The 12788-nt window shown below is 48.8% G+C and overlaps 1 non-coding gene across 1 annotated transcript; it reads right to left on the bottom strand.

Annotated features, from left to right (window-relative positions):
• Positions 1-2753: 2753 nt before the first annotated feature.
• On the bottom strand, positions 2754-2825 carry trnae-uuc (transfer RNA glutamic acid (anticodon UUC)). The gene has a single exon. It is a non-coding gene; the product is annotated as a tRNA-Glu (tRNA).
• Between the last annotated feature and the right edge of the window lie 9963 nt (positions 2826-12788).

The raw sequence follows: 12788 nt of genomic DNA on the forward strand, positions 1-12788 counted from the left end.
TATTTACAAGCTACTCTGCACTTTTGGGAGTGTAACAGGTTCGATATAAAGTGGCAAAAATATAAAAGGGGAAAATACCCAGGACTGCGTGTAAAGCCCTCGTTGTGACTGTTTTTTTATTGTTAAATACGGCGTCCTGTGCACGAAATGTTGCAGAAACACAATCTGATATTTTAATAAGTATTATTTTAATAATTTGATAAGTATGAGGTCCCGGATCCAAATATTCAGTTCTTATTTTTTTAAGTGATATCTTCCCTTCCTCTCGTGGATTTTGAATCAAATTTGATCTTTGTACATTACATTTTACATTGAAAAAAACGAGCATACCTCATCCACCAACGGACAGAGCAATCTTTTATGTTGCCTTCCAGAGCTTCCAGCTTGTGATGGATTTGTATGGGCGTCTGTATGATACCACTACAGCACTGGCACAGGTGTAAAATCCACTTTCTCACGACTTTTTCAGTGTCTTCTCCTCTCATAAATGGTCCGAAGCACAGGAGCCAATATTAGAGAAAACAACAGGTGTTTAAACAGAGTATGGCCAAATGTCAGCGACAACGTTTTGTCATTTTGTATAAACGCAAATGGTTCATCATTTAAAAGCCAACGACGTTCTTTTTCTCCCTGGCGCTAATAAGCTACAGTACCACACATGCGAGCTGTTGAGTGAAAGGAAATTCATATGTGCGTAGGAAGGCAGAATAAAATCCAGAACTGTACTGGTGATATTGATAAACAGGGCCGATGTTCACAATAAAACGTTATTGTATAAAACATTAAGATTCATAAATATATTTTTTTAATCATGCAAAGTGTCTGTTAAACCATTCATGAACGATTTTTAGACAAAAAAAACACACCATTATATGAGAAAATACATTTACTATATGTGCATTTAACGTAAATTGTTGCCCTGCTTTTTTTTCATAAATACACAAGCTTGTTATGTCTTATGTCAGAAATAAACTGCATGAAATTCGATAAAGCAACAAAAAGTAAGCGCCACAAAGACGACAAACATTTGCGTTTATATTGCACTGTTATCTCGAGCCTTTAAACTTACTTTAAACGCAATTTGTTTTTCTCTGTAGTTCTAAGGCTTTGTCATTTAGGTGTGCTGTTTTTTTCTACATGTTGTAAAAAAAGTCACTAAATCATACGAAACATAAAAGCTCCAATTGTAAACAATTGACCATTCATATTCCTGAATTTTAAACCTATGGAGTATTTTAAACCTTGTCTTCGTATTTGTGAATATTAGAGCTCCTTTTCAAAAGCTGTCACTATGGATAAGTGCTTAGGTTTCCTGTTTTTTTACCCAGGCGGTCCAGGTTTGGCTCTTGGTATAGGAGCGCGGCTGTGTTGCCTTCTGGATTTCAATTGAGCAGCTCAGTGCAGATCAGCATGTACATTTGTCTGGACAGTAGAATTTTCAGAAAGTGTAGTTGGATTATAGCACGTGCCCCTGACGATGTTATTGATACGTCACATGTGCTCTTTTTTGTATAATATTTATTTTTGTTGTTCAAATAAAAAAAACGGTTTCTCCGTTTTCCTCTTCATGCCGTTGTCAGCTAGCACAACAAGACGGGAAAAATGCAAGGGGGGGAAGAGGAAGCGGCTGTCAGGAGCTTTCTACCTCCTTTTGCTTTCACTTCTCTGTGTTTCTTTCCACAGCGCCGTGCACCTTCATTGCTCGCGCTTTCAGAGCCTCCGCACGGCACACGACTCGACATCAGGAAGCACATTGAAGTGAAAGCAGGAAGCGCTGCGACATGCACTGTGCAGATCCCGCCACAATAAGAGGTGAGTGGGTCTGTTCGATGCACAAAGAACGCTTTGAGAAGCGTCAAAGGCAAGTCATTCCGAGTTGGTCGTCTGTGTTTTCCGTTCAGACGCGAAATGCTGAAATGATCTCTCGGCTCCTCGGTTGTCATTTCTGCTCCGTAAAGGAATCACAGCACGCGTCGGCTTCCAGCACGGTGGGTCGGGACATGATGCCGGGGGTCGGAGAGAGCGATGTCTTCCTCGTTAGTATAGGACCTGTCACCTGTCCCCACCTGTCACGCGGGAGACCGGGGTACATCAGGACGCGCATTGAAGTGAAAGCAGGATGCGCTGCGACATGCACTGTGCAGATCCCGCCACACTAAGAGGTGAGTGGGTCTGTTCGATCACAGCGCTAGGCGAATCCCCAATCCCCTTTTGTGTGTGGCGACAAAAGAAGGCTGTTTCTGCCCGGTTTCGAACCAGGGACCTTTTGCGTGTGAGGCGAACGTGATAACCACTACACTACGGAAACGGTGGTAAGACGTGCCCAGCGGCCCAGCGCTGAGCTTCGCCAATGCGATTCAGCTGCTTCCAGTGCCTTTATTGGAGTGCGCTGATGGACCGTGCTCTCTCTCCAGAGACCAGCACGCCTGTCATGGATGGAGCAGGAAAGGCGGCGCCACATTCTACAGCCCTCTCCACGCAATCGACGAAATCGGGCTACTGAAGTGGAGAAAATCGCCTCTCCAGAAAGTGCAAATACCATCTTGGAGAGTATAAATCCTATTGCCGAAGGTCAGCCCTGTCTACCAGAGTAACACTCCCACAGCGATGATCAGCTCGTCTCACATGCGAGAAGTTTCGGTTGGAAACAAGCGCCCCCTCTTCTCGCACGTTTTGCATGTTCGAGCGGTTTTAATGCGGCTCTTTCGTACACGGTGCTGATCTTTTGGAAAGCAGGAGGCAAAACGGACACGTTCCCATACCGGGAGTCGAACCCGGGCCGCCTGTGTGAAAACCAGGAATCCTAACCGCTAGACCATATGGGAACACACAACCCCGCTGTTCCGGGCATCATGCAAGCAAACTACATAAATATGAGAAAACACGCAAGAGAGTTGTCACTCAGAGTGTCGAAGGGTCGATGTATACTGGGGCTCAGTTGAAATGCAACGTCAGGACTTTTCCGAATTATGTCACACGAAGAGAGCACACCTTTTCCGCCCTGCCACGTGTGTCTCGGTAACTCGCCGTGATCGTATAGTGGTCAGTACTTTGCGTTGTAGCCGCAACCGAGTCACGGCAGAATAGGGGCGTCTGCTTTTACTACTTGTACGAATGAAGGCAAAAAAAAGCCAATCGATGTGAACGAACGGCGCTTTACAGAGGAGTACTGCCTGACTGGATTGTTGATGAACGACAGAGGCCACTCCGACCTCTTCTCGGTTTTCTTCAATGACTTACTAAGGATCTTCTACACATTCGCCCATGCAGGGGAAGCCAGTTACACCAAAGCAAACGCAGGAAAGTGCAATTCAAGCAGAGACCAGGAGGGACTTGTTTACACCGAGAGTGGTCGGAGAATGGAACAATGCGCCCAGCCCTGTTGCTGGAGCCGATTCTTGATGAGATCTTGGGCTCACTATGAAGCCCCCGCTGGATGCTAATCTTTCTGTTGTTCTTGCAGGTCCTGCGCTGCTTTTGAGCCGACAGAGCTCGTCCTGGTCTGTCGGCACAGCCCAATTGCAAATGATCGGCTCCGCGTCCAGTGTGTGATCTCCTGTTCAAGCCCAAGCGAAGACACAGTGAGCCTATCTGTCAATAATAGTAATACAGTGTGGGATGTCCTGTCCCAGTCTGAGGAACAAACAGTGAGCATGTCTCTCAATAATAATAATAATACAGTGTGATCTTCTCTCCCAGCCCGGGAAAAAAAACCGTGAGCCTGTTTCACAATAATAATAATACAGTGTGTGATCTCTTGTCCCAGCCTGAGGAACAGACAGAGAGCCTGTCTCTCAATACTAATAATACAGTGTGTGATCTCCTGTCCCAGCCTGAGGAACAGACAGTGAGCCTCTCTCTCAGTAATAATAATACAGTGTGTGATCTCCTGTCCCAGCCCAAACGACGACACAGTGTGCCTATCTGTCAATAATAATAATACAGGGTGCGATCTCCTGTCCCAGCCTGAGGAACAGTGTGCCTGTCAATCAATAATAATATTACAGTATGTGATCTCCTGCTCCAGCCTGAGGAACAGACAGTGAGACTGTCTCTCAATAATAATAATACTGTGTATGTCCTCCTCTCCCAGCCTGAGGAAAAGACAGTGAGCCTGTCTCTCAATAATAATAATCCAGTGTGTGATCTCCTGTTCAAGCCCAAGCGAAGACACAGTGAGCCTATCTGTCAATAATAGTAATACAGTGTGGGATGTCCTGTCCCAGCCTGAGGAACAGACAGTCAGCCAGCCTGTCTCTCAATAATAATACAGTGTGTGATCCTCTGTCCCAGCCTGAGGAACAGACAGTGAGCCTGTCTCTCAATAAAAATAATACAGTGTGTGATCCTCTGTCCCAGCCTGAGGAACAGACAGTGAGCCTGTCTCTCAATAAAAATAATACAGTGTGTGATCCCCTGTCCCAGCCAGAGGAACAGACAGTGAGCCGGTCTCTCAATAATAATAATACAGTGTGTTATCTCCTGTCCCAGCCTGAGGAACAGTGTGCCTGTCAATCAATAATAATATTACAGTATGTGATCTCCTGCTCCAGCCTGAGGAACAGACAGTGAGACTGTCTCTCAATAATAATAATACAGTGTATGTCCTCCTGTCCCAGCCTGAGGAAAAGACAGTGAGCCTGTCTCTCAATAATAATAATCCAGTGTGTGATCTCCTGTTCAAGCCCAAGCGAAGACACAGTGAGCCTATCTGTCAATAATAGTAATACAGTGTGGGATGTCCTGTCCCAGCCTGAGGAACAGACAGTCAGCCAGCCTGTCTCTCAATAATAATACAGTGTGTGATCCTCTGTCCCAGCCTGAGGAACAGACAGTGAGCCTGTCTCTCAATAAAAATAATACAGTGTGTGATCCTCTGTCCCAGCCTGAGGAACAGACAGTGAGCCTGTCTCTCAATAAAAATAATACAGTGTGTGATCCCCTGTCCCAGCCAGAGGAACAGACAGTGAGCCCGTCTCTCAATAATAATAATACAGTGTGTTATCTCCTGCCCCAGCCTGAGGAACAGTGAGCCTGTCAATCAATAATAATAATACAATATGTGATGTCCTGTCTCAGCCTGTGGAACAGAGAGTAAGCCTGTCTCTCAATAATAATAATACAGTGTGTGATCTCCTGTCCCAGCCAGGGGAACAGTGAGCCAGACTCTCAGTAATAATAATACAGTATGTGACCAACTGTCCCAGACTGAGGAAAAGATAGTGAGTCTGTCTCTCAATAATAATAATACAGTGTGAATTCCTGTCTCAGCTTGTGGAACATACAGTGAGCCTGTCTCTCTATAATAATAATATAATATATGACCTCCTGTCCCAGCCTGGGGAATATACAGTGAGCCTGTCTCACTATAATAATAATACAGTGTCTGATCTCCTGTCCCAGCCTGAGGAACAATGAGCCTGTCAATCAATAATAATACAGTATGTGATGTCCTGTCTCCCCCTGAGGAACAGAGAGTAAGCCTCTCTCTCAATAATAATAATACAGTGTGTGATCTCCTGTCCCAGCCTGAGGAACAAACAGTGAGCCTGTCTCAAAATAATAATAATACAGTGTGGGATCTCCTGTCCCAGCCTGGGGAACAGTGTGCCAGACTCTCAATAATATTAATTATAATAATACAACGTGATCTACTGTCCCAGCCTGAGGAACAGACAGTGAGCCTGTCTCAATAATAATACAGTGTGTGACCATCTGTCCCAGACCGAGGAAAAGACAGTGAGTCTGTCTCTAAATAATAATAATACAGTGTGGGATATCCTGTTCCAGCCTGGGGAACAGTGAGCCAGACTCTCAATAATAATAATACAGTGTGACCTACTGTCCCAGCCTGAGGAACAGACAGTGAGTTTGTCTCTCAATAATAATAATACAGTGTGTAATCTCCTGTCCCAGACTGAGGAACAGACAGTGAGACTGTCTCTCAATAATAATAATACAGTGTGTGATCTCCTGTCCCAGCCTGAGGAACAGTGAGCCTGTCAATCAATAATAATACAGTATGTGATGTCCTGTCTCAGCTTGAGGAACAGAGAGTAAGACTGTCTCTAAATAATAATAATACAGTGTGGGATCTCCTGTCCCAGCCTGGGGAACAGTGAGCCACACTCTCAATAATAATAATACAGTGTGACCTACTGTCCCAGCCTGAGGAACAGACAGTGAGTTTGTCTCTCAATAATAATACAGTGTTATCTCCTGTCCCAGCCTGGGGAACAGACAGTGAGCCTGTCTCTCAATACTAATAATACAGTGTGTAATCTCCTGTCCCAGACTGAGGAACAGACAGTGAGACTGTCTCTCAATAATTATAATAATACTGTGTGAGCTCCTGACCCAGCCTGGGGAACATACAGTGAGCTTGTCTCTCTATAATAATAATACAGTGTGTGATCCTCTGTCCCAGCCTGAGGAACAGACAGTGAGCCTGTCTCTCAATAATAATAATTCAGTGTGGGATCTCCTGTCCAACTCTGAGGAACAGACAGTGAGCCTCTCTCTAAATAATAATAATACAGTGTGTGATCCTCTGTCCCAGCCTGAGGAACAGACAGTGAGCCTGTCTCTCAATAATAATAATACAGTGTGTGATCTCCTGTCCCAGCCTGAGGAACAGACAGTGAGCCCGTCTCTCAATAATAATAATACAGTGTGTTATCTCCTGTCCCAGCCTGAGGAACAGTGAGCCTGTCAATCAATAATAATATAGTATGTGACGTCCTGTCTCAGCTTGAGGAACAGAGAGTAAGCCTGTCTCTCAATAATAATAATACAGTGTGGGATCTCCTGTCCCAGCCTGAGGAACAGTGAGCCTGTCTCTCAATAATAATACAGTATGTGATCTCCTGTCCCAGCCTGGGGAACAGTGAGCCAGACTCTCAATAATATTAATAATAATAATAATACAGTGTGATTTACTGTCCCAGCCTGAGATACAGACAGTGAGCCTGTCTCTAAATAATAATATAGTGTGTGACCACCTTCTGTGGTCTGTTTCAAATCCGCCCGCGATGAGACACCGAGGAGAAATGAAGAGCCCCAGTCGTGCTAGAAAATCACCCGGGAAAGTGACTTTCAATGTAGGAAAAAAAAGTCGTTAGTAACAGACATAATATGTTTGTTTTGTTTTTTTAATCGCTGCGATGTGTGACTAAGCTCATACGACTAAGAGTTGCTCCCTTTGTCTAGATCTGGTAACCTGCTCGTCGCTGGTGGGCCAGATCGTGTCACCCGTCTCTACACTGGGGCATTAAGACCCACACAGACCGCAGGGTGAGTGCCCCCTGCTGGCCCCACTGAGAGGTCGTATCCCACCTCCTCCGCTCTCTGAGAAAAGCAGTATCTTCAGGCCCTGACATCCCACCCCTGCCACTCTCTGCGTAAATAAGTATCGTCAGGCCCTGACATCCCACCCCTGCCACTCCCTGCGTAAAGAAGTGTCGTATGGCTCTGACATCACACCCCCACCACTCTCTGCGGAAAGCACTGTCGTATAGCCCTGACACCCAACCCTCCACTCTCTGCATTAAGCACTGTCGTATAGCCCTGACACCCACCCCTCCACTCTTTGAATAAAGCAGTGTCGTCAGGGCCTGACATCCCACTCCCACCACTCTCTGTGTAAAGTAGTGTCATATGGCCCTGACACCAATCCCTCCACTCTCTGCATAAAGCAGTGTTTTATGGCCCTGAAACCCTCCCCTCCACTCTCTACATGAAGCAGTGTTGTCAAGCCCTGACATCACACCCCCACCACTCTCTGTGTAAAGCACTGCTGTATGGCCCTGACATCACACCCCCACCACTCTCTGCGGAAAGCACTGTCATATAGCCCTGACACCCACCCCTCCATTTTTTGCATAAAGCAGTGTCGTCAAGCCCTGCCACTCTCTGCGTAAAGAAGTGTCGTATGGCCCTGACATCCCATCCCCACCACTAACTGTGTAAAGTAGTATCGTCAGGCCCTGACATCCCACCCCTGCCACTCCCTGCGTAAAGAAATGTCGTATAGCCCTGACATCCCACCCCTCCACTCTCTGCATAAAGCAGTGTCGTCAAGCCCTGACATCCCACCCCCACCACTCTCTGTGTAAAGCAGTGTCATATGGCCCTGACATCCTAGCCCCGCCACTCTCTGTGTAAAGCAGTGTCATATGGCCCTGACATCCCACCCCCACCACTCTCTGTGTAAAGCACTGTCCTATGGCCCTGACATCACACCCCCACCACTCTCTGCGGAAAGCACTGTCGTATAGCCTTGACACCCACCTCTCCACTCTCTGTGTAAAGCAGTGTCATCTAGCCCTGACATCCCACCCCCTCCACTCTCTGAATAAAGAAGTGTCGTATGGCCCTGACACCCACCCCTCCGTTCTCTGCATAAAGCAGTGTCGTCAGGCCCTGACATCCCACCCCTCCACTCTCTGCATAATGCGGTATCGTCAGGCCTTGATATCCAACCCCCGCCACTCTCTGCGTAAAGCAGACATGTTACAGACATTTACAACAAAGACATATTATAAAATATTGACATATACTGTAGGCGGCTGGAGCATTATTGGGAGACAGACTCACTGTTCCTCAGGCTGTGACAGGAGATCACATACTGGGCTGCCAGATCAACTGAGTTCCCTCCTCCCTCTCCCAGTAGGATTGGGACCCGTTGTGATTCTGGCAGGTGTGGGAACTCTGGGATTAGATTTCTGAATTTCGGGAAGAATGTTTCTCTAATCCCAGAGTATCTGTCACAGTGCAGTAGGAAGTGCACCTCTGTCTCTATTTCTCCCCGCTGGCAGTGGGAGCACAGCCTGTCCTCTCTGGGCAGCCAGGTCTGCCTGTGTCGCCCAGTTTCTATGGCCAAGTTGTGGTCACTGAGCCTGTACTTCGTCAGGGTCTGTTTCTGTTTGTTATTTTTTATTTTGGTCAAATATTCAGCTAGTGTGTATTGTCTGTTTAAGGTTCTGTAGCATTCCAGTTTATGTTGTATTTGTGTGTGTGTGTCCCAATGTGTGAGATATTGCTGTTTGATCTGTGCTGTGATGTGGTTGAGTCTGGGTTGTGGTGCTCTAGCAGTGCTGTCCTGAGGCTGGTTAGTGTCGGTGTCACTCACTGCGAGTGTGATCTCAGCAGAGTCTCTGTACTCTTGGGACACTTGACTCACCTGTCTCTCTCTTTCTCTCCCTGTGCTGTCCCTCTCCTGCCCCCTCTCTCCCTCCTCGGACTCCAGCTGGAGGAGGTCCAATCACCACCTCCTGTGAGACAGAAGAAAAAGAAGGTGGGTAATGCTCTGATCCTCTCTTTACTCCTGTCCAGTGTCCAGTCAGTGTGTGTGTGTGAACCCCTCTCTCTCTCAGTGTAGTGTTCATGTACTGGAGTGTCCAGTCAGTGTGTCTGTATGAACCTCTCTCTCTCTCAGTGCAGTGTTCATGTACTGGAGTGTCCAGTCAGTGTGTGTGTATGAACCCCTCTCTCTCTCAGTGCAGTGTTCATGTCCTGGAGTGTCCAGTCAGTGTGTCTGTATCAACCGTTCTCTCCCAGTGCAGTGTTCATGTACTGGAGTGTCCAGTCCGACTCTTAATGTGACTCTCCTGTCTCTGCTTCAGAAGCGCTGGTGCGTCTTTTTAAACTCTCTGAGCTGCGTGTCAGTGGAGACAGATGATCAGGACGAGCCGATGGAGGCGGCGGAGACCGTGGGTCAGGAGAGGAAGAGCGAGGGAGAGGAGGAGCAGGCTGCCGGGAAGGACAAGAAGAGGAAGAGGAGGTGCAGGTGAGCAGACAGGGGGGCGCCGCCCGGTCGTGTCTGTGATTCAAGGAGGAGTCTCCTCTTGCTGTTTGATGTCATGGTGACGTCTGTGTCTGTGTCCCTCACACCTGCAATAACAATATTCTTTCCAGGTTCCTTTCCTGGTTCTGTGCCTGCTAAGATCTGGACTGGACTGGACTGAATTGGACTGGACCGGAGCTGAGGGACCCAGACGACTGGACTGCAGCCTAGGGACCCCAGACTGGACTGGACCGGAGCTGAGAGACACCAGACTGGACCGAAGCTGAGGGACCCCAGACTGTGCTGGACCGAAGCTGAGGGACCCCAGACTGGACTGGACAGGAGCTGAGGGACACCAGACTGTGCTGGACCGAAGCTGAGGGACCCCAGTCTGGACTGAAGCTGAGGGACCCCAGACTGTGCTGGACCGAAGCTGAGGGACCCCAGTCTATGCTGGACCGAAGCTGAGGGACCCCAGACTGTGCTGGTCTGAAGCTGAGGGACCCCAGACTGGACAGCACTGGAGCTGAGGGACACCAGACTGGACTGGACTGGAGCTGAGGGGCCCCAGACTGGACTAGACTGGAGCTGAGAGGCCCCAGACTGGACTGGACCAAAGCTGAGGGACCTCAGGCTGTGCTGGACCGAAGCTGAGGGACCCCAGACTGGACCGAAGCTGAGGGACCCCAGTCTGTGCTGGACCAAAGCTGAGGGACCCCAGACTGGACCGAAGCTGAGGGACCCCAGTCTGTGCTGGACTGAAGCTGAGGGACCCCAGACTGTGCTGGACCGATGCTGAGGGACCCCAGTCTGGACTGAAGCTGAGGGACCCCAGACTGCACTGGACTGAAGCTGAGGGGCCCCAGACTGGACTGAAGCTGAGGGGCCCCAGACTGGTCTGGACTGAAGCTGAGGGGCCCCAGACTGGACTGATGACCTTTTGTTAAGCATCAATAAATTTTTTTAAAAAAAAATCTGTTTAGCTTTTGGTTTTTTCCCTCCCCCCCCCCCCCCAAGGTTGCTGCTGGGAGAGGTGTGAGTGGGGCCAGCAGGGGGCGCTCTCACCCTGCGGTCTGTGTGGGTCCTGATGCCCCAGTATAGTGACGGGGGACTGAACTGTAAACAGGCGCCGTCCTTCGGATGAGACGTAAAACCGAGGTCCTGACTCTCTGTGCTCGTTAACAATCCCGGGGTGTTTCTGGAGAGAAGTAGGGGTGAATATCAGCTTCTCCCCTCGTGAAGGTACAGGTCTTCTCCCTTCGTCCGGAGTAAGGTGAGAGGTCACCCCCTTGGGGCGCAGTATCCCCGATGCACCCCCCCACCACCACCCAAAACGACACACACTTCTGTGATGATTGGGAGACCCAGGTTCGACCAGCCCCTGCGGTGGAGGAAACGACCCGCTGGAGAGAACACGCAGACTCCACACAGAAGGGTCACCTCGGCATTTATTCCAACAGCAAAACAACACCAGAGAGAAACGGTCTCCGAAAGATAAGCGCACACCGGGAAAAACACGACGGGGTCATTACAAATGGGAATAGGAGTTCTTTTTTTCTTTTCCGGACGTTGTATCGTGTCCTGGTGATTTCTCCCGTTTCGAACGGAGTTTAATGTCGCGTTTCTACTTTATTAGAGAGAGGCACTGAACTTTGGGGAACGTGACATCCACCCAGTATTACTAGTAGGTTGATAAATATAAATGTTCTTTTTCCCCCCGTATGATACCTCGTGAAATATAACGATGGCCAACTCCTTAAGTCGAAATTTAAACCCTTCTCACGCTACAAGACAGTCCGTCAACATCGCCGCGGCCCGAAGCGCGACCTTCGGTATGATGTTGGCCGAAGGGGGTGGGGTAAGTACGTCAAAGCCGGGGGAAGCCCCTATCACGTGAGAGGGGTGCGGCGGGCGACGAGCCCCCGGGGGCGAAGAGAAGTTGATTTGCGTGGGGTGTGGAAACACTACACGACCGGGCAAGCGAGCCGTTTTTTTTTTTTGTTTTGTTTTTTCCAGAACATCAGAACAACCGCAGAGATGACCATCGATCCACCTCCAGACGTTTCCTTTTTTGTCCTCTTTGGCCCCCAAAATAAAAAAAAAACTGGGATCCATCGTGGCGTTGCCAAATTAAAACGTCAACCACTTTTCGGGCTTTCGTGCTGTCCATGATGAAACCGTCATGGTTGTGTAAGCATACGTTACGTCACAGACAGGCGGCGCTCAGACGTGAGGAGTGTCGTTACGTTTTTGAAATGGCACGTCAGACAAGATCTCTGACAAGATCTCCGAAAAACCCAAACCTGTAAGATTCAATTTCAATTCAGTTTTTTTATATAGCGCCTTTCACAACAAGAATGCCCCAAGGCCCCGAACAAAGGAGTTGTTCCACACCCCCGCCACCCTCTGTGTACAGTAGAGCCCCCTGTACTGACTGGAGGAGCTCACCCAGCTGTGTCTGGAGAGAAGCCGGGGTATCGGCTTCAACCACAGGGCTGGGCGGCTTGTTCCTCACCCCCACCCCCTTCTGTGTACAGAAGAGCCTCCTGTCCTGACTCCAGTAGGAAATGTCACCTGGAGGCAACACACCGGCTTCTTTTAACAGATCACCTCGGGAATCGGGAACAACGGAGCTGTGTGCGGCCGTCTGTACAGAGGGGTTCAGCGCGGGGGGGCTCCGGGCTCGGGTCTGGACCCGGGGGGCTGTCTGTGTGGAGTCTGCATGTTCTCCCTGTGTTCTCCGGGTCCAAAGACAGGCTTTTGGGCTAATTGGCTTCTGGGAAAACTGGCCCTGGTGTGTGTGTGTCCTGTGATGGAGTGCTGTCCTGTCCAGGGTGTGTAAGTGAGTGTGTGTTTGTCATGTGATGGACTGGTTCCTGTCCAGGGTGTGGCTTCTGGGAAAACTGGCCCTGGTGTGTGTGTGTCCTGTGATGGAGTGCTGTCCTGTCCAGGGTGTGTGAGTGAGTGTGTGTTTGTCATGTGATGGACTGGTTCCTGTCCTGGG

This window comes from Lepisosteus platostomus, chromosome 5 (genome assembly GCF_059453375.1).
Source record: "Lepisosteus platostomus isolate fLepPlt1 chromosome 5, fLepPlt1.hap1, whole genome shotgun sequence".
NCBI lineage: Eukaryota > Metazoa > Chordata > Actinopteri > Semionotiformes > Lepisosteidae > Lepisosteus > Lepisosteus platostomus.